General features: G+C 41.9%; 2 long non-coding RNA genes across 4 annotated transcripts; both read right to left on the bottom strand.

Moving 5' to 3' along the window:
* Positions 1-1,693: 1,693 nt before the first annotated feature.
* On the bottom strand, positions 1,694-12,317 carry LOC116240229 (uncharacterized). Of its 2 annotated transcripts, XR_016463316.1 has the most exons (4): positions 11,978-12,317; positions 11,192-11,285; positions 4,446-4,574; positions 1,694-2,671 (listed from the first exon to the last, which is right to left on the bottom strand). It is a non-coding gene; the product is annotated as an uncharacterized LOC116240229 (long non-coding RNA). The 2 variants fall into 2 exon arrangements; XR_016463315.1 differs by having other exon boundaries at positions 11,192-12,317.
* Positions 12,318-12,418: 101 nt separating this feature from the next.
* Positions 12,419-17,376, bottom strand: LOC149911448 (uncharacterized). 2 transcript variants are annotated; one of them, XR_016463317.1, is made up of 3 exons: positions 16,471-17,376; positions 13,924-14,011; positions 12,419-13,071 (listed from the first exon to the last, which is right to left on the bottom strand). It is a non-coding gene; the product is annotated as an uncharacterized LOC149911448 (long non-coding RNA). The 2 variants fall into 2 exon arrangements; XR_016463318.1 differs by lacking the exon at positions 12,419-13,071 and adding an exon at positions 13,407-13,712.
* Positions 17,377-19,003: the final 1,627 nt, after the last annotated feature.

Consider the following 19,003-nt stretch of genomic DNA (forward strand, 5'->3'; position numbering starts at 1 on the left):
CTCACATAATTAGAGCCTATTAGATAACTGGAAGAAACCTCTTGTTTGCACACTCTAATAAATGCAAAAGAGACAACGCAGTCCAGCACAGTCAGAAACAATCCAGATTTCTGGAGTGCACTGATGATCCTGACACAGGTGATCAAAAGATCAAGTGTAGATATCCTGACTAAACTCAAATATGAGCAGCAACAGATGACCCAGGACAAACATAGAGTCATTATTCCAACCAAAGTCCATCTGGAGGTGAATCTGGTGAGTGACATAAAAGGCAACTGGAAAGACTTCTACAGGTACACAGGCAGGAATATGAAAACTAGGGAAAATAAGGGCTCAATGCTGAATGAAGAAGGAACCCTTTGCAGAACACTGAAAAGAATGAGGTATTCAGTGCCTTTCTTACCTCAGTCTTTCCTGGTAAGACTGGTCTTTAGGAATTCCTGACCCTTGAGAAAAGAGGGAAGGTCAGAAGCCAAATAAAGACCTATCCTGAGCAGAGGACAATCAGGTTAGGATGCATGTGAATAGGACGTGTGCCCAAGGAACTTGATGGAATGCACCTAGTGAAGGGAGCTGCTCATGGTAAGGCCTCTTAATTATCCTGGAAAAGTGGAGCAGGTTGCCCTGACATGTGTTGGCATCACTATGCAAATAATATGGCTATGATGGCTTTAGATACTCAAATGAACAAAGCCCTGAGCAACTTGGTCTGACCCCAAAGCTTGTCCTACGGTGGGACAGAGACTTCCTGAAGCCCCTTTCCAATCAGATTACTGAGAGGTAGTAGCATCTCATGGTCACTTGCTCTCCATAGTCACTGGCATCACCTGGATAAAGAAAGGCAGGCAGTTGCATGGCTTTCATGCTCTGCTTACCTACTTAGGTGTGGAATTTCCACCTATAGGCATCTTATCTTACAATAATCAGATATCATACAATATCTGATATTTTCTGTAATTTATTCAGCCTCTGTTCCATGAGCCTCTGTTCTCTGTCATTCCTATGTGATTTGTGCACTGTTAGTAGAGTCCTGAAAATTTCCCTTCCACCTACTTTCTAAGCTGTCCACAGTCTTTTTTAATCTTTATCCCACTTTATCTTATTCAAGTTCAATTCCTCAAAAAAAAAAAAAAAATCCATGTTTAAGCTCTAAGAAGTGATCCGTGTATTTCACAAGTGTCAAAGTAGCTCACTAATTTCCATATGAGCAGCTGACTGTTATTTCCATATGAGCAGCTATAGGAAACAAATTCTTCAGACACTTTGCTAGGGCTTTAGGCATTCATAGTTGTTAGAACAAAGAAGAGAATCCCAGTCTGGAAGCCAAGCTGTAAACTTGGCACACAAATGGTATTAAGGAGATGAGCTTTAAAAGCCATATGCCTCAAAACTAAATACTGCAAGCATGGATTGTAAGACCTGTAAGACGTTATGAAGCACTGTATAGTTTCTAGCTTTTAAAAAGGACACATGCAACATCACACTCCAAAAATAGTTTTGCTCATCTAGAAATAAGATGATTTGTAAGTAGTCAATAAATAGACAGTATTCAAATATTCCTATAAATGAAAAGGGTTAATTTTATCACTTTGAAAAAGGGTATAATTATACCCTTTGTTTTAAATTTTAAATATATTATGTACCTATATTTTTAATATATAGTACTTAACAACAGTGCTTGTATAAAGCTGGATTTTTTAGTAGGAACATAATTCTGAAAGAAAATTAGAGAAACATAGAAAATTACAGAAAAATAGGAAATATTTCAGTAGCAATTAGTGGCAATGCAGAATGCCTATGGGGTCCAGGAAAATGTGACAATAATGCTGATCAATATATTACTTCAATAACAAGCTGAACCAGATACCTCTAACTAAAAGCCTTCACCAAGATGTTTTTGGTTTGGTTTGGATCAGTTCTGTTGTGTGAATTCCTTTCATCATATAGCTGTGTTGCCTGACCTGTACTTAGTGTAGGAATTCCAGCCTGCTGTGATTTTTGGTTTTGCTTTTGTCTTTGCTTATTTGTTCACTGAGTGGAAAAATGTACACTCACAGGAACTAATGAGATAATTTGTAAACCTGCCAGCAAAAGACATCAGAATTAATCTAGTGGTGGTCTGGTAAAAGAGGAGAAGATAATCTCACATGAAACTTCCACATTTGCTCTGCCTATTTCCTCCTTTATGCCTCTTTGCCTGTAGCACTATGCAGTGTGTAAACTCTGAAGCACGTGTGGTATTCCATCTCCAGCACTCCTATTCTTTGCATGAGTGTCTGCTTCAGAGCAGAGAGACTTTAGGAGACTTCTCAAGGATACAGCTGATCCAAAACCCACAGGGGCGATACGATTCTTAGCAACAATAGCTACTCTATGAAATTGAGGTGAATGGGATGCTTGGATAGCTACTGTCTTATTTGTATTATGAGTTACCAGAAAATTAATGGCCTGTTATGATTAAGAGCAATCTACATCATTACTCTGTTAATTGGCACACCTTACTGGTATCTGCAGGGTTCCACACTGGATGATTCATCGGTGTGCACAACGACAGGCCTTCGGGATGGTAAGAGTTTTTTGCCTTGCACTGTTTGCAGGGCCCAGAGATGAGTGACCTTTGTTTCATCTTTTCTCGGGTCCTTCGTGTCTCGTGGTACAGCCATCATCTTTTCTAAAAAAAACAGAGAAAAACGAATATTTAGGAATCCTTACAGATACTGTACAGATGGCTGGTTTAGTGACAGCTGTTAGAAGAGACTTTAAGCCACTAGTTCTATGCCATGTTGTCATTTTCTCAATTCCTTGAAGACCGACAAAATAATAAAGATGAAAAAGAAAAATATTAATCATTAGGATTTAAAGAGAATCTTCACAACTGGCTTACACGATAGAGAGGAGAAAGCCTTGTAGGGAATAGGGCAGGAGAAGCCCATGGCATCATGCATACATATTACGTATGGATTACATAAATCCATTGACAGTAAGACAAAACATGGCTTAAACTGAAGTACAGAAGAATCCTAGCAGACATGAGGAAGAATAAACAGAGCTAATTAAACAATGAGATGTTTGTTGAACCAACAGTACAGGATCTACGTCATCTGAGAGTTTCAATAACAAGTTAGACAGTGGTAAAGAATGATATACCTCTGTGGTTGATCCTGTCTTTCTAGGCACTGATGGAGTAGATGGTATCTTAAGGCATATCCTGACATTTCATACTTCATAATATGTATCTTCAGCTTTAAGTACTGGAAGCATCTGAGCTCTTTTTAACAGAATGGACTCCTCTCGAACATTTGTGAGCTGATGAAAAGTACCTTATGAACTTTTTCCCCAAGAAAAGTTATTTAATTAATGTTGCATTACTGCATATTGTTATTTTGCTTTATTTTAACCAACATTTTGGTTTTCAAGGGTTGGGTTCCTTCCACGTGAGGACTCATTCCCCAGTAAGTAGTAAAGCTCCTAGAAAACTTTCTGTGTAAAATTCTGACAGTAAAAAGCAACCTGATGTAGGAACCTGCGTGAACATTTACATCTGAGATGTCACTGATAAGAAAGATTTAGAGACCTTGGAAGTTATATTTTTTGCCACAAAGATTTCAGCGAGGCCAGTGGCAATATAAGTTACTACCATATCATCCAGATGATTAAATGCCACTTAAATGTTTTAAGGACAAGGAATAGTTCTGCTGCTTTATCTATTCTGTTCATTATCCTTCTCCTTAGCTCGTAAAGCAATTGGATAACAATTTCATTTGTATGACAGTGATAATTGTCCAGCAGGAACAAGCCTGAGACCATCAATTCATTTCCCAAAAGCCATCCATTACTTAATCACAGCACGTTTAACACTGGGATTCAGGTGAGTCACATATATTAACCATGTTATGCTTTCCTAATTGGAGACTTTAGTAGATAGTGTTTACATTAAATGTACATGAAATTCTGTTAATGAGTTTCTGATTCTTCCTCATGTTTGATACTTATACAAACACTTTAAACGTGGGCAAATATTGCACAATGATATCTGTATGTCTGTAAATTCTCCTTCAACACATTGTTCATGTTCTTTTCATGTAAATTTGAAAGCACACTCTATGGCAGTTTGTAAGCAGAAAAAAAATTAAGATAGGACTACTTCTATTCTCTGAACATAGATTTGTGAACAGAAAGTTATACCAATGTACTCACATTTATAGTGAAAGCCATTTGTGGGATTAATGAATCTCTGAACCAAGGAAAAGATATCACACAGGTGATTTGGATTATTACACATTACAAATTAACAGAAAGGCTGACAGTCATAGTAATTAACTCAAAAGCAACTCACAGATCGAGCATACACTGTGGCAAAGCCCACTTCCAGATGATTCATAAATAGAAGAGAGCAAACTGATGAATCATTGTCCTGTGAAAAAAAGTTTGCCAAAGTCTCTTACTGTACTTCTTTTCAGCTCCATCATTCCCTTGCATCTCTATTCCCCTTTCTTCACAGCAAGGACCTCGGTTATCTCCAGTGCGTGGACCTGCAAGGAGGTACTCTTGGCTGTAGCTTAAATGCAGCTCATCTATGATAAATGAGAAAGAGTAAAGCTAAAAAGAAGCCTAAAGCTTGTGGTTATACTAACTTTGATGAGAACAGAGTATGGATGAAAGGTGATTGTGTGAAGGTCAGCAATTTCTGCAAAAGGAAAAGACAAAAACCATGAAAGACAGCACACCAGTATTGAGAAATCAGCCGTACAGAGTGATCAAAGGGAATGAGGGGAAATTGAGCATGAGACATATTTGTGACACACTGCAATATAACCAACAGAATGTATTACAAATTAAAAAGTCATTAATTTGAATCAAATATAGAAATTGACAATCATACAGTAAGAGAAGCATAAAAGGTCTCAAAAAATCACATATGTAAAGCAGTTTATGTAAAACAACTAAAAAGATGTAGAAGAAAAGAATACTACAGTAAAATACCTGTTCGTCTTTTCAAGAAAGTACAACAGTCACATTAAAATCTTCTAAAGTGAAAAAGATGACGTTGCTAAAGAGTGAATCCTTCAAAGATGTATTCATGTACATGAACAGTCCCACTTTAACACATGGAAACACTTACGTGAGTAAAACTCTCAGCAAATGTTTCAGGACAACTTTGTGTCTTCTAACTTCCCATTTTTTCTTACATCTATTCATTTACCTCCATCAGCATTAGCAGCAGTATTAATATTGGTTGATGTGCTGTAGTATCATTTACTCACAATTTCCATGTACTTCTATGGACAGCAGAGGAGTTACTGAACTCAGGTAGTCCCTAAGAGAATGCCCAGATCTTCCAGGAAGATCTTCCAGGTTGTGGATGCCCCATCCCTGGAGGTGTTCAAGGCCAGGTTGGATGGGGCCCTGGGCAGCCTGGTCTAGTACTAAATTTGGAGGAGGGTGGCCCTGCCCGTGGCATGAGGGTTGGAGCTTCATGATCCTTGAGGCCCCTTCCAACCCAGGCCAGTCTATGATTCCATATTCTGTGATTCCAAGCCATGGTAGCATAAGCTGCTTTTCAGGGACAAATAGAAGGCCAGCTGTCTGCTCAGTTCCACCATTCTTCCCACAAAAACTGCATACCCAAACTGACTGCTAGCAGACAGTCAGACATCATATATTCACCATTTTTTCGCTACTGAAATAGAGGTTCAGTGTGATCCCTGTTGAGCAGACAGCCAGGTGAGCTTTCTGACTGCCTCTCACCACTCATACCATGAAGCAGAGTTACACAAAGAAAATACTGCTGCCAACATCCTAAATACACCTGCAATTTGGGGCATCATCACATCCACTCTTACAGACAACACCCCCCAACTCCTTTTCACCTTTTCCCAGCAGATTCTCTTAGTACTTTTGCCCCAGTGTTTCCCTTGTGGAGGATTCTTACCCCACTAGTCTTGACAGAGAGTGGAAAAAATGTGATGAAGCAAGCATACTCACAGCGTTTGGTAGAAATCCATGGTGCTTTAGTCTGTAGGGGTAAAAATCAATGATGCTTTTTCACTTAGCAGAGGCATCTCACATGTGATATATGCAAATTTTTGGCTCAGTGTATGTGATCTGAACACTAAACTCTTCATTTCTTTCTCCTTTTCTCCACTGCATTACATTTAATTTTTCCTTAACTGAGCAACATTGTGCAGTTGCAGTTATTACAACTGTTCTCAGTCTAGATTTACCTTTGGAGGTCAATACTAATTATTCTCCATACATCCCCCATTTCAGAACTGCAAGCAGCTTTCATGTCTTCTCTATAGTTTTTCAGTTACTCCAGAAAAAGGTATTAACTCACCCTACAAATCTTGCTATGGGGCTGCTCTGCCATTCATACAAAGAAAACTATCTTTCTTCTCTGCAGAGTACAATGAATTTTTCATCTTCTCACCTAACAATTATATCTCTCAAAGAATAAAAGTAAATACAAAATTAGCGAGGATTCAGTAACAGTAGGTCAGCTATAAATACTCGTAAATGGGAAACATATAGTGAACATCTTTGGAATTACAACAGTACAGCATTCTGATTTTAGGAAAGTTACAATTAAGCTCCACTTCCATACAACCAGCTCTATATTACAAACTCAACAAAAACGTATGGTGGAGCAGAAGTCCTACTCAGTGCACCTCGTGCCTTTTACCCAGTTATTGAGATACAGCACTGTCACAGTTCTGGCCTGGTTCAACCTGGTTCCTTGACTAAATGGCACAGGGGGACCCTGTGATGGGTCTAAAAACAAAACAGCAGCAACGAGCTAAGGGAGAAAATTAATTCACTAAGTATTAGAGCACAATGTGAGAGAATGCAATAGAACACAATACGATTGGAATTGTAGCTAATACATTAAATAATCAAGAGACAGGCCTTACTCTAATGTTAAAGGTGAGACAGCTAGGGAGCATACACTGCAGAGCCAAGCAGAAAAAGAAGTCTCATGACTCCCAGTTTTCTCTTTCCCTTTAAACAGAAAATGGAAATGGAACAGTGAAGTATTCTGGGAGATACAGTTCATTCTTTCTCTTCTCTGAAATGTACCTGGAACTATCAACAGTCCATGGAACTGAAGCCTTAACTCTTTAACTCCCCGTGCATTACCTGATGTTATGATGTGGAATACCAATAGCAGAAATCTTGAAACCACAACAAGTATGCCAGAAGACAACATCAGGGCCAACATTGTCTATCTTCATTAATGACCTGAACGTCTGGACAAAGTGCACTCTCATCAAGTTTGTAGATGGTACAACATTGCTGCTGAGGCACTAGTTGAGTGTGCTGCCATTCAAAGGGAGCTGGATTGGCTGCAGTATTAGGCTGAAAAGAATCATGTGATATTCAACAAGAAGAAATGCAGTCCTGTGTCTGTCAAGGAATGACTCCCCAGTACATAACGACAGGATGAGGAGAAGAACTACAGAAAGGAATCTGGGTTCTGCAGGACAAAAAGCTGACCACAAGCCAACACTGTGCCTTCACAGCAGAGGAGGTCAGCGACCTCCAGAGTCACGTTAGGCAAGGCATTGACAGCAGGTCAGCAGAGGAATTCCCTCTCCTGAACTCAGTTCTGGTGCGATACATCTGGAGCTCTGGGCTTCCTGGTGTGAGACAGGAAGCTACTGCAGCAGGTGCAGTGAAGGGGCACAAAAATAACAAAGGAAGAGGATAATGTGACATGAAGAGAAGCTGAAAGAACTGAGACTGTTCAGCCTGGAAAAGAAGAGGCGTAGGGGGATCTTGTTGATGATATAAATTCTTGATAGGAAGGAATGATGAAGAGGGAGCCAGATTCTGTCCAGTGACAGGATAACAAGTGATGAACACAAAGTGAACACCTGTGAAAGTCTGTATAAATAGGAAAAACAAAACAAAAAAGCAATAGTTTTACTCCAGGAGAAGTCAAACACCGGAACAGATTGCCCAGAGAGGTGATGGAATTTCTGGAGATGCTCAAGCCCAACTGGACACGTCTGCGAGCAACACCCTGCCTGAGCAAGCAGTGGACTAGAACATCTCCAAAGGTGCCCTTCCAGAATCTGTGATTCCAATTGAAATTCTCTGAAATTACTCTTCTTGTACCTTTGGGTGCTCCCAGATGAAATCATTAGGAATCACACAACTTCTTTCCCTAATCGGATATAAGAATCTAACACCTAGAGAGCTGTATTTTTCAAGACTGTCGTGTTGTAAGCATTTACACAGCTTCATTTTTCATGTGAAGCTATATTCATTCAATCGGGAGTTTACTTAAGTAGTTTAGACCACACTTCAGAACTTCATCACATCAGTGGTTCCACCCTCACTCTAAAGGTAATGCTGCTTTTCCTGAATACTCTCTGATTTGGCCCTGAGAGCTCACAAGCTACACCTGCTCACTAACTGAAGATACAGCAGCTAAAATTATTTCCTGACTTGTTCCCTTGCTTCAGCCCAAGACATTTCCAAACCAAACCCTCCAGGTGGGCTGAGAGGGTATGGTCTATCTCCTCTGGTTCCTGACTATTGAGTCCCACCACGTCAGAAAGTACAGCACGTCAAAAAGTCTGTGCAGTGCTCAAAAGTGAGATGGAGAGAAGCTAGGTTGGCACGATGAGATATTCTGCACAGCCCTTACTAAGCTGATGCTCAGATAAATCCCTGCTGTCTAGTGTAAACTCCTTTACCTTTTACCTCCAGTTACCTCATCTAATGATCCTCTAGTAAGATGACGTATATCCATTATGCCCTATCCCCCATTCTTCAGGTGCCCTCTGTGCTCTGTCTGAAGTCAACTCAGGCTCTGCAGGTGGCAGTATGTCCTACCTGTTGCTAAGTCCACACGTTCTCCTTTCCCTACCATGACACTGCTACCCAAAGCTTGCACAGTCTTAGAAGAAAAACAAAAGGACAAAAATGTTCTCCAGAAAATAAGTCCCCTTCTGTTAGCCTGGGCTCATGTAAGGGCCAGTCACTGAAGGAAGTTGTCGTAGCTTGGCCAGGTTTGGTGATAGGGAGCTAAGGGATCTATGGACTGGGAAGACAAAAGGGTGGGGGAAGAGGCAAGAAAACCAGCAGCAGTGAACTAAGGGAAAATCTTAATTTACAAAATATAGTGGCACAATGTGAGATAATAGAATACAATGGGATTTGGAGTTAATAACTCAAATAAAACAGGAGAGAGTTTACAAAACTGCATTGCTTACTCTAATGCTATAGGAGAGGCAGCCAGGAGCACAGAGAGCAAAGAGAGGCAGTCTTGAGACTCCGCCAGTTTTATCTTTTTGTTCGAATGGAAATGGAACAATGAAGTCTTCTGGGAGTTGTAGCTCACTCTTTTCTTCTGAGACCAGGAAACCAGAAATGCTGACAAGCCACTGAGCCGCAGTACTAACCCTTTAATTCCCAGTACAGTGTGATGTTATGATGTGGAATGATTTTTGGTCAGTATAAGACCACAACAAGAGAGTATCTCTTGGAACTAGGCTGCTTCCTGGGAAGGAGTGCTGTGTGGCCATAGAGCCCCTTCACCAGCTGGGGGAGCACAATTTTTCTTGCTCTGATTACTGGTCTACCTGTGAATACTTTGCCTGGTATCTCCAAGAATCTGTCAGAAGCAATTTTGCTTCTTTGTGAGCAGGGCACCTACATTACCTTTATGTTGTGTGTTCAGACAGTGCTAGTCTGCAGCCATGCGCAAAGCCCTACGAAATCATTAGGGAAAAACTTGTGCCAAGACATCTGAAGGCACTTCTCCAGAAAATACAGGTGGGCAAAACACTGTGCACCTTCTCTCTGCCTTTGATCTCTTACTCTGATTCCCTGAGAAGGAAAGTGCAGAGGCTGGAAGGGAACCACAGGGCACTTCGACAGCCCGTCCACCAGTAGGGATGCATGCGGGACCGTGGCTATGCAACATGCCCACAGAGCCACTTGTCTTCAGCTCTGACAGCTACCTGCAAGTCTTGGACTTCAGTGACTCTGAATAGGGTGCTCACTCTTAACTACTGATACACTACAAAACATTTCAGATAGTTACATTTAGTACTGTTGGAGCAAAGGTTTACTCTAGCTTGAATACATGGAAAACAGAATTTGCTTCTAAGGCCTCCAAGGGTAGACATAATGACTGCAATAAAATAAATCAGTGATCTACATTTGCTGCTGTTTTCCATCCCAAACATTTCACTGTCGGAGGATAATCAGCTGAGACTACAGATGAGCCTTTAAGAAATTAGCTTAGGAGTTACTGTGCTGTGATCAAGTTACAGAACAACAAGAGGCTCTAATACTTGGATTCAAAGTGCATCAAATTGCTATTCAGTGTGAAGAATGATCATTTAATAAACCAACCTACTTGCCTTTCATCTGTCTTCACCACTTTCACCACAAGACTTACAGAAATGTCATTAGAAATTGACAGGCATCTCAGTTCATACACAGCCTCCTTCTGTAAGATAACAAATACTTAATTGCCACCCAGGGAGTAGGGATATATTTAAGTTTCCCCCACAGCCTTATGGAGTTTGCATCCAGGTCACCTACATTCCTATAGAGCATGCGAAGCACAAGGAACAGATGTAAAAGTATATACACACACTCAATTCACACCTCTCTACTTCTGTTCATTTTTTTCTCATGTGAACAAATGAAGAACCCATCTGGAGATCAAGGGGAAAACAAACAAACAAAAACTGCACATAAATAGAAGGCATTCCTGGAGCCTGTATGGATTGTAAGCCTCTGTAGCTACTTCTACTATAAACAGTAATTGAATAAATTGTTGATGCGGTTTTCAGACTAAGAATTAGAGCCACATTTAACTCTCTTTCAGGCAAAGTCCCTGATCACGAGGCTTTCAGCTCTGCTCTTGTTGATGTTTCCTCACTGAGGAGCAGGAGGCAACTCTATGCTGAGCAGCTCATCAGCAGGATCTGTCTGGGATGGAAGACCCTTTCCCAGTCCTGGGCCTGTTTGTAGCTGAATCTTATTTCTCCTCTCCAAAGTCTCAAGACAATACTGAATCCTGTGCTCCTGCACTGCCCTATACTGGTCAAGTGCTCTCATCACCTTATCCAACAGCATGGCCTTAAAAGTGCACAGTGTACTAAGGACAAGATAAGTAGAGCCATCTATATTGCTATATAAAAAGACGGGAATTTTAAGAAATACATACATCCATCTGGTACTGACGATCCATTATTTTGCTATGCCCTCAGTGCTCCACACAGTTCTGCTGGATTTTCTTCATCTTGTAATGAACAACCCACCTGTTGACTCAAGACCAGAGAAATTTATTGGCAAGGACTGGGAACCAAAAAAATCCATTTTTGACTAGCTATCTCTATAATATTATAGGGATGTTTTAAATTCTTGCTGTAACAGAGTGACTGAGTTACTGACCATTTTCTACTACCTGAGCATCTCCAAATATACTGCTATGCACACACAAGCATAAACAGAGATTATGCCAACCTCTTATTTAAATAAACTTGAATATAGGAACTCAAGAAAAATAATTTATGATTAGAGAAATGTGGAATTGTAAGTATTTACAGACTCCTTCTCTAGCTTACTTTTAGAACAGAAATTCTTAATGATGTTTTCATGATGTCCATTCTTACTTCTTGACTTCCATTTTGCCTTCTTGCTTTAAAGAAAACAAACGATAAAAATATATTATTAAGTGATTAGTTCTCTGCTTAGATGCCTCTGCTTGCAAGTTGTTCTCCTGCAGGATTTCTCTTTACTCCACAATGCTACAGTTTGCCAGGTTTTCGTGTTTGCCCTAGATAATTCCCAACTGCAGTGAACACATGCTAGAAAACCTTAGTTATACTGTACAATCAATGAATACACAGACATTATAATTACGAAACACAAGAGAGTTTGGCTAATACAAGAGAGTTTGGCTAAGCAGATTATTACATACACCAAAGAAAGAATGGATGCTTACGCTTACCTGGGCTTGCTGTAAAACCCCAAAGAAGGGATCTCCAGAAAAAGATCCTTCCCCACTGGTAGTCAGCTCTTAAATGGGCCTAGGAGAGGTGCAGCCAGGCTCCACTCCTTCCAGCAGCACAGCTGAGTTGCCTTCACCTGTGCTCCCAGGGCTGACTCATTGCTCGCCTCAGGTGATCAATCAGAGGTTCAGGCCATTCTTCCCATACATATATACACCATAAAAATCAAACTACAGCTTCAGAAATACATGTAAGCACACTGCTTACACATCCTTGCTTCTTGGCCAGGATGCTGGGTTTTACCCAACCTGAGCTATTGCTCCCCTCTACTCTGTCCTTGTGAGGCCCCATCTGGAGTACTACATCCCAGTACAGTAAGGATGTGGAGCTGCTGAAGCAGGTCCAGAGGTGGCCTTGGAGACGATGAGAGGGCTGGAGAACATTTCCTGTGAAGAAAGGCTGAGGGAGCTGGGCTTGTGTAGTTTGGAGAAGAGAAGGCTCTGGGCAGGCCTGATTGCAGCCTCCCAGTACTTGAAGGGAGCTTACAAGTTTTTACACAGTCTGCTAGCAATAGGACAGGGGGAAATGATTTTAAATTAAAAAGGGGGCAATTTAAGTTAGATGTTAGGAGGAAATGCTGTACCCAGGGGTTGGTGAGGCGCTGGCACAGCTGCCCAGAGAAGCTGTGGTGCCCCATCCCTGGAGGCGCTCGAGGCCAGGCTGGATGGGGCCCTGGGCAGCTGAGCTGGTGGGGGGCAGCCCTGCACATGGCAGGGGTTGGGGCTGGGGGGGCCTGTAAGGTCCTTTCCAATCTAAGCCATTATATGATTCTAGATCTTCCAAAGGTATGTGAAGGTTGACATATTTTTGCACCTTTTTAATCACTATAAATTAAACTATTTCACAATGTTAGATTAAGGATGATACTTACTACAATGGTTATGCAAGAAGTGCAGATATGAGATCAGCCAGGGGCTTTTATCCCTCACCAACTCTTGATTAAGGCAAATGCCAGGAAGTCCATGGAAAGCAGTGACTTCATAAGATGACAGCCAAAAGCTAGACCCTCAAATAGGAAGGATCTGCATAATTCCTTCAAAAGACACAACAGTCCAGCTGAAGTTTTGGCCCTGAAAGCATTGCCCCAGCAATCTTTGTATTCAGATCTGCAGCAGTGAATTATGGCTATATATTTTTATATATAGTTAAATTATTAAATTATAATTAATCAATTTAATTAAAAGTGATAGAATTTAGTGTGTTATCATGTACAAGTAAAAAATCCCAGTTGTTATATTCTTCCAGACAAATATTTTTCACATGCTTTGAACCATTAAAACAAGGACATCAGGGGTTCTAAGGACAGTAATAGCATACACTACTGAGGGATATTGAAGAAACTGTATAGGTTATTAAACCTTGTTCAAAGCATGCAATTAAACTTAGTGCTATTTTCTTTTCTACTCGGAACTTAATATTCAGATGAAAAACTAACTACCAAATCAAATTATTACATTTCTAGTATTTCTAATGAAGAAACAACTTTCTTTCAAACAACCAACACAGAAGACTGTTTTTATATATTATCACTCTGAGTTACATTATCCAGTTAAAAATACCCCAGATGTAAGGGAATCTATTCCTTTGAGCACAGAAAATAGGCAGTTATAACAATTCAAACAACAAAATGTTCCCTCATGTTACATAAGAAGACTTGAGAAACCAGCAGACCATCTGGCCAAAAAAAAAAAAGTGTACTCTACTAACTGTGAACTTGTGGAGGCTTTTTTTCTTAGCATAAAGCCAGCCAGCATTCCTTTACCCATTAACTATTTTGAACATGCACTGGAAATCAAGGGCTGGCACTGAAGATAAACATGTCATTTTTCTACAAGGGAGACATTACAAAGAAGTTGTTCTTACGTGGTAAATAATAGAAACTCACAGAAGAGCAGGATGAAATAGTGCAGTTCTTCCAGTACTTGGCTGTACAGCTGAATACGGACATCAATCTGCCAATCTTCTTTTAACTTCTGAAGAAAACACAATGGCTCAGCTGTGAAAAGTTTCCTGACTATCAAGTAACTGGAAGGGAAAAAAAAACAACAATGAAGACTGATAATGCTCTGTTTTACCTAACATAGTAATTATAACCTCATATGCTGTTTTATTCCCTCACAATTACTTGGCCCTGTGCAAATGTTTTCAATATATTGATATTACAGTGAAAAACAAGTAGATAAAACAAGGTTTTACCAACACACCTCTTTTAGAAGCCCTATTTATTAGTGTGCCATTTTCAAATTTAGTGATAACATTTTAAGCTAGGAAGAGAGTCATTATCATGCTAATATCTATTAATCATTGTAATTATGAAAAAACAATTAGATACATGTTGCATCACCTGACTGAATATCCCTATGCTGCATCTGTAGTTTACATCTACTGACTTTCTGATTAGCAAAAATAAACCAAATCAAGTAAGACCTCTCATCTGTGGCTTGGTTTCCAAATTATATTCAACACCTAGCACGTACATCTTCTGTTACTGCAGGTCTGTATTTGTGCTGTCTATTTTCATGTCACATCACCAAAACCTTTTTTCCTTGAGCCTGTTTTTTTAAGTGTTAAAGAAGAAGCCTCAGTTAGATGGAGAGCCAGCTCCAGGCACAAGAGATGTACCAGCAGAACCAGAGATACTAGGGTAGCAAAGTACAGGACCCAAACCTCCAGAGCACTGAATTCAGGCCATGCAGCACGCACACAAATGCTGAACAACCGAGTCAAATACTTAGTTTTTAATGACAGTAAATCTTCATGTAGGTGTTCTTCAAGGTACTGTGACACTCGTTTCAAAACTGACTTGTTTCTACCTAATTCAACTCTGTGGCTATTTGTCATTCTGGTTGTCACACTGCTGCAGCACTCTAGTCACAGGCCATAACCTCAGTGACTAAGGACTGAACAAACAGGACACAAAGCTGCCAGGTGGCCTAGAGAAAATGAGTTTACCTCTAGTCACAGCTAAATAGAGTGGATTGCTGAATGTTTGGAAGAGAGCACCAAAGAGAGAAAACCAAGTTTTAATCTGCTTCTCTGTCTCAGAATTTGGAAATTACTTAGTTTTCTGACAAAATTATCCACAGACAGTGTGGATAGAGACAAAAAATTTATCCAAAACCCATAGGAAGTTAAAGAATTGTCTGGTTCCTACCCCTCTCCCCCCAAAATGAAACTGGAAAAAAAAAAAATTGGAGAATAATGAGAGAAGCTCAGAGAGGATACAGTCCCTGAGGAAGGGCAAGAATTCAGTAAGAAAAGCCTGGTTAAATGTGAGGCAGGTGTCTGATAATTTGCAAAAGATAAGCATACTGATGTGGATCTGAGATTCAGCTGCAGTCATCAAAGGCTTTAGTGAGAGAAATTCTAGAGAGATGTCAAGGATGGATTGTTGCCATGATGAAATCAGAGGAGAGTTCAGAATACCAATAAGTTTAGGAATGGAATGCCTGGAAAGAAGTTAGAGGAGTGGGGGGAGGGAGGGGTCACAGGTGGGTTTCCTTTGTGTAGGAAACAAAGAAACTGAGTGCAAGAAAAGCATCGGAAGACACTAGAAGATTACATGGAAACAAAATAGAGAAAAGCAAATGAGATGTTTGTATTAGTGACAGGAGGAAAGGAAGAGTAAGTGCCAAGAGACAGAAATCAACGCCAAGAGAGTGTGTAGAGTGCCTTTTACCATAGAATCCTTAGGGTTGGAACAGACCTTTAGAAGTCATCTAGTCCAACTCCTCTGCAATGAACAGGGACATTTACATCTACATCAGGTTCCCCATGGTTTAATCCAGCACACTGCCTTGAAAGTCACTAGGGACACAGCATCCACCACATCTCTGGGCAATCTGTTCCACTGCCTTACCACCCTTACTGTAAAAAAACTTTTTCCTAATATCTAACCTAAATCCATCCTTTTTAAGCTTGAAACCATTTCCCCTGGTCCTATCACAACAGACCCTGATACAGAGTCTATCACCTTTGTTCCTGTAGCTCCCACTGAGATACTGAAATGCCACAATCACCTCAGAGCCTTCTCTTCTCCAGGCCGAGCAGCCCCAGCTCTTTCAGCCTGTCCTCATAGGAGAGGTGCTTCACCCCTTGGATAATTTTTATGGCCCTCCACTCAATACAATCCAACGGGTCTACGTCTCTCCTGTACCGAGGGCTCCACATCTGGACACAGGACTCCAGGTAAGGTCTCACCAGTGCAAAGTAGAGAGGTGCAAGACCTCGCACTTGAATTTGGTGAGGCTCTGCGTGTCTTTCACCGACACAACCCGCAGTTTCCATCTCCACAAGCCGCCCGGTCTGCCGGCGCCCAGCAGCACCCGGGGCTCCGCAGCTGCGGCGTCAGCCTTCCGCCGGGCGCGGCCGCGGCCACTCGGCGCCTCCGGAGCTGCGGCCGCCGGGCCGTCAACGGGAGCCGCGCACTCACCGCTCGCCCGGCGGCGCCGACGGCCGCCCTCGCCGCGCGGTCCCGCGTCCGAGCGGCTCGCGGCTTCTCCTCGTTAAAGCGGCCCGGGCGATCCTCGCGCCCCGCCGCCTCCGCTCCGCCCCCGAGGCTTTTTCCAGGCGAGCCCCGGCGACGTCCCCGCCGCGTCGGCCGCTCTCGCGAGAGCCGCCCGGCCGAGAGCCGCGCGGCCGCTCCGTCGCCTCGGGGAGCCGTGAGTGAGGGAAGCGGCCGGAACCGCGCCGCGCCTCGCGGGCCGTCGCTGCGCTTCTGGCGGGAACGGCTCCGAAGCGGCGAACCTCGGCGGTCGAGGCGTCCGCACTTCGCGGTGATGCCGGAGGACGTGCCGCAGTGTGGGAAGTCTCCACATAACGCTCTGGGACGGTGTCTCGGATAAAGCAGACGTTCTTCGCAGTTGCGGTGGCGGCCTCCTGCAAGCAGGAGAGCCCGAGAAAGCAGGGTTCCATCTTTCATCCCCTCTGCCCGACGCTGCTCTCTTTCTGCCCCGCTTCCTCACAAATACAGGCAAACACAGGAAAAATGTATTTCTGCAGAGTTTAATGTCGCTACAGAAGAAGGCAGTACGTGACAAGTGGTTCATTTGTTCACATCTCACTCTTTCACTAACACTGCAAAATCCAGTGCTTTGTTTTCCAACTGCCGACTGCTCAACCCTGCCAAATACAGAAATGATACACCGATCTGTAACATGAAACTTGGCTGGCAGTTATCCTGGTCAGCTTTTATCATTTCCACGTAGACTTCATGGGTTTCCTCATTGCTGCAGGTTAATCGTAGGCCTTGTCAGCAATCTGTGTCAGTGGCCGTACGTTCAGGTGTTGTGATGACAGATAATGATGAATGCCCGTGATATCAGAGGTGACTGTTGGTGGTACGGCAGCAGAGGCTGAACCTTCCTACAAATACTCCATTACGTTTTGTTGTCGTGCCAGCAGATGGCAGCAGAGCTGCAGTTGCCATCGAAATCAACAGCAGGCATTACTTTTGGAGCGACCTACATCGGAGTGTCCAAGTATCCGTATGCACTTGTGTACAGCAGTGAAAAAGTCATGGAAAAAGCCCCCTGCAAGGAATGCGGGGAGCATTGCCTTTGCCAACCCCTGAACAAAAGACTGCAGTGTTTTTCTCAGTAATGTCCCAGACGTTTCCAATGGGAGAGAAGGAATCTGTGGGACTGACGGTGGGAAATTCAGCCTCTTTTTTCATCCCCAACAGAGCTGAAATCTGGGCGACCAAAATTACCATGAGGTATCTTGGCAATATAGAAGCCAGTATCCTACACTAGGGTAACCCGTGAGTTCTGCCAAAACCCCAAAGCATTGACTGCAAAATGCTACAGTGGAGGACTGGAAAAGTGGAGGAAATCTTGTTCCTGTGTCCTGGGAAACTCTAGCAGCTTTGTGCCATGGTGAGAGGCCCTTCCTCTAGTAAGATAAGGGCACACCAATTTTGCTGGAGAAGTAAGATCGTGCTTTCTTGGCAAGTAGAAGAAATACAGAAATAAATTTAAAAATTCCTCAGAAATATTTTTGGCTGAGACTTTTTCAGTCCACATCTTTAACCTTTTGGAACACTTTTAATTCTTCTATTTTTGGTGTTGTTGTTGTTTTGACATGGCTTTTTTTTTTTTTTTCATTCCCATTCAGCATTTTGGTCTCTTATCTACTTATCTGTTGGTAAAACGTGTGAGTGTTTCAAAAACATGTCTAAAGACAGAATTAGTTATGCCAAGGATGAATACACAGCAAGAAAGCTGGCTAAATTCCCAGCAGAATTAACTTTCTGTTTCTAATGATCAGTGAGAAATTAGCCGGTAACACATCTGAGGAGCTGCCAATCTGGGTTTGTCCAGCTAGCTCAGCACAGGTGATACCAGCAAGCAAGCAAGCAATGACATAAAAATACTCAGCATGAAGTGCCTTTTGCAAAGAGTTGCCAGAGCATTTCAGATCAGCACAGACTGTTGGGAAGTTTCTATCAGCGCTGTACTATTTCATCAAGGATTAATGTAAGTGCAGTGCCATCATTGCCCTCCGTTTACTGAAGGTGCCTCCACACATTCTGGTTGTTGGCAGACACTCAAAGATGTGGAAGGTTTGATAGGTAAAAGAGCAGCTCCCTCCTTTTCTGTGACAGCTCTTTGTTCCTTAAACATTTGTATGTGATGTGTTATACTTTTCAGACAGTCAAGAGAAAGTCAAAAGGGTTTTTTTTCATTTTCAGAATATAGAGGTTGTTGGTGGTTTTTTTTGCTGTTTTGTTTTGCTTTGTTTTATTTTCCCATAACTGAATGTCTTAAAGAAACGCAAATAGTTTGAAGACCATTCTTCCCAGAATACATCTTCCAGTTGAGAGGAATAACACTTCTTACTTAGCCTGGAGCTTGAAAGGATGGATAAGGGAACTGGCAGCTCTACACTTTCTTATTTAAAAAAAAACATACAGCTGAAAGGAATCATGTAGTACGTAATGCAGCTATCAATATATCTGGGTGCTT

Source organism: Phasianus colchicus, unplaced genomic scaffold (genome assembly GCF_987193195.1).
Source record: "Phasianus colchicus unplaced genomic scaffold, bPhaCol1.hap1.1 HAP1_SCAFFOLD_111, whole genome shotgun sequence".
NCBI lineage: Eukaryota > Metazoa > Chordata > Aves > Galliformes > Phasianidae > Phasianus > Phasianus colchicus.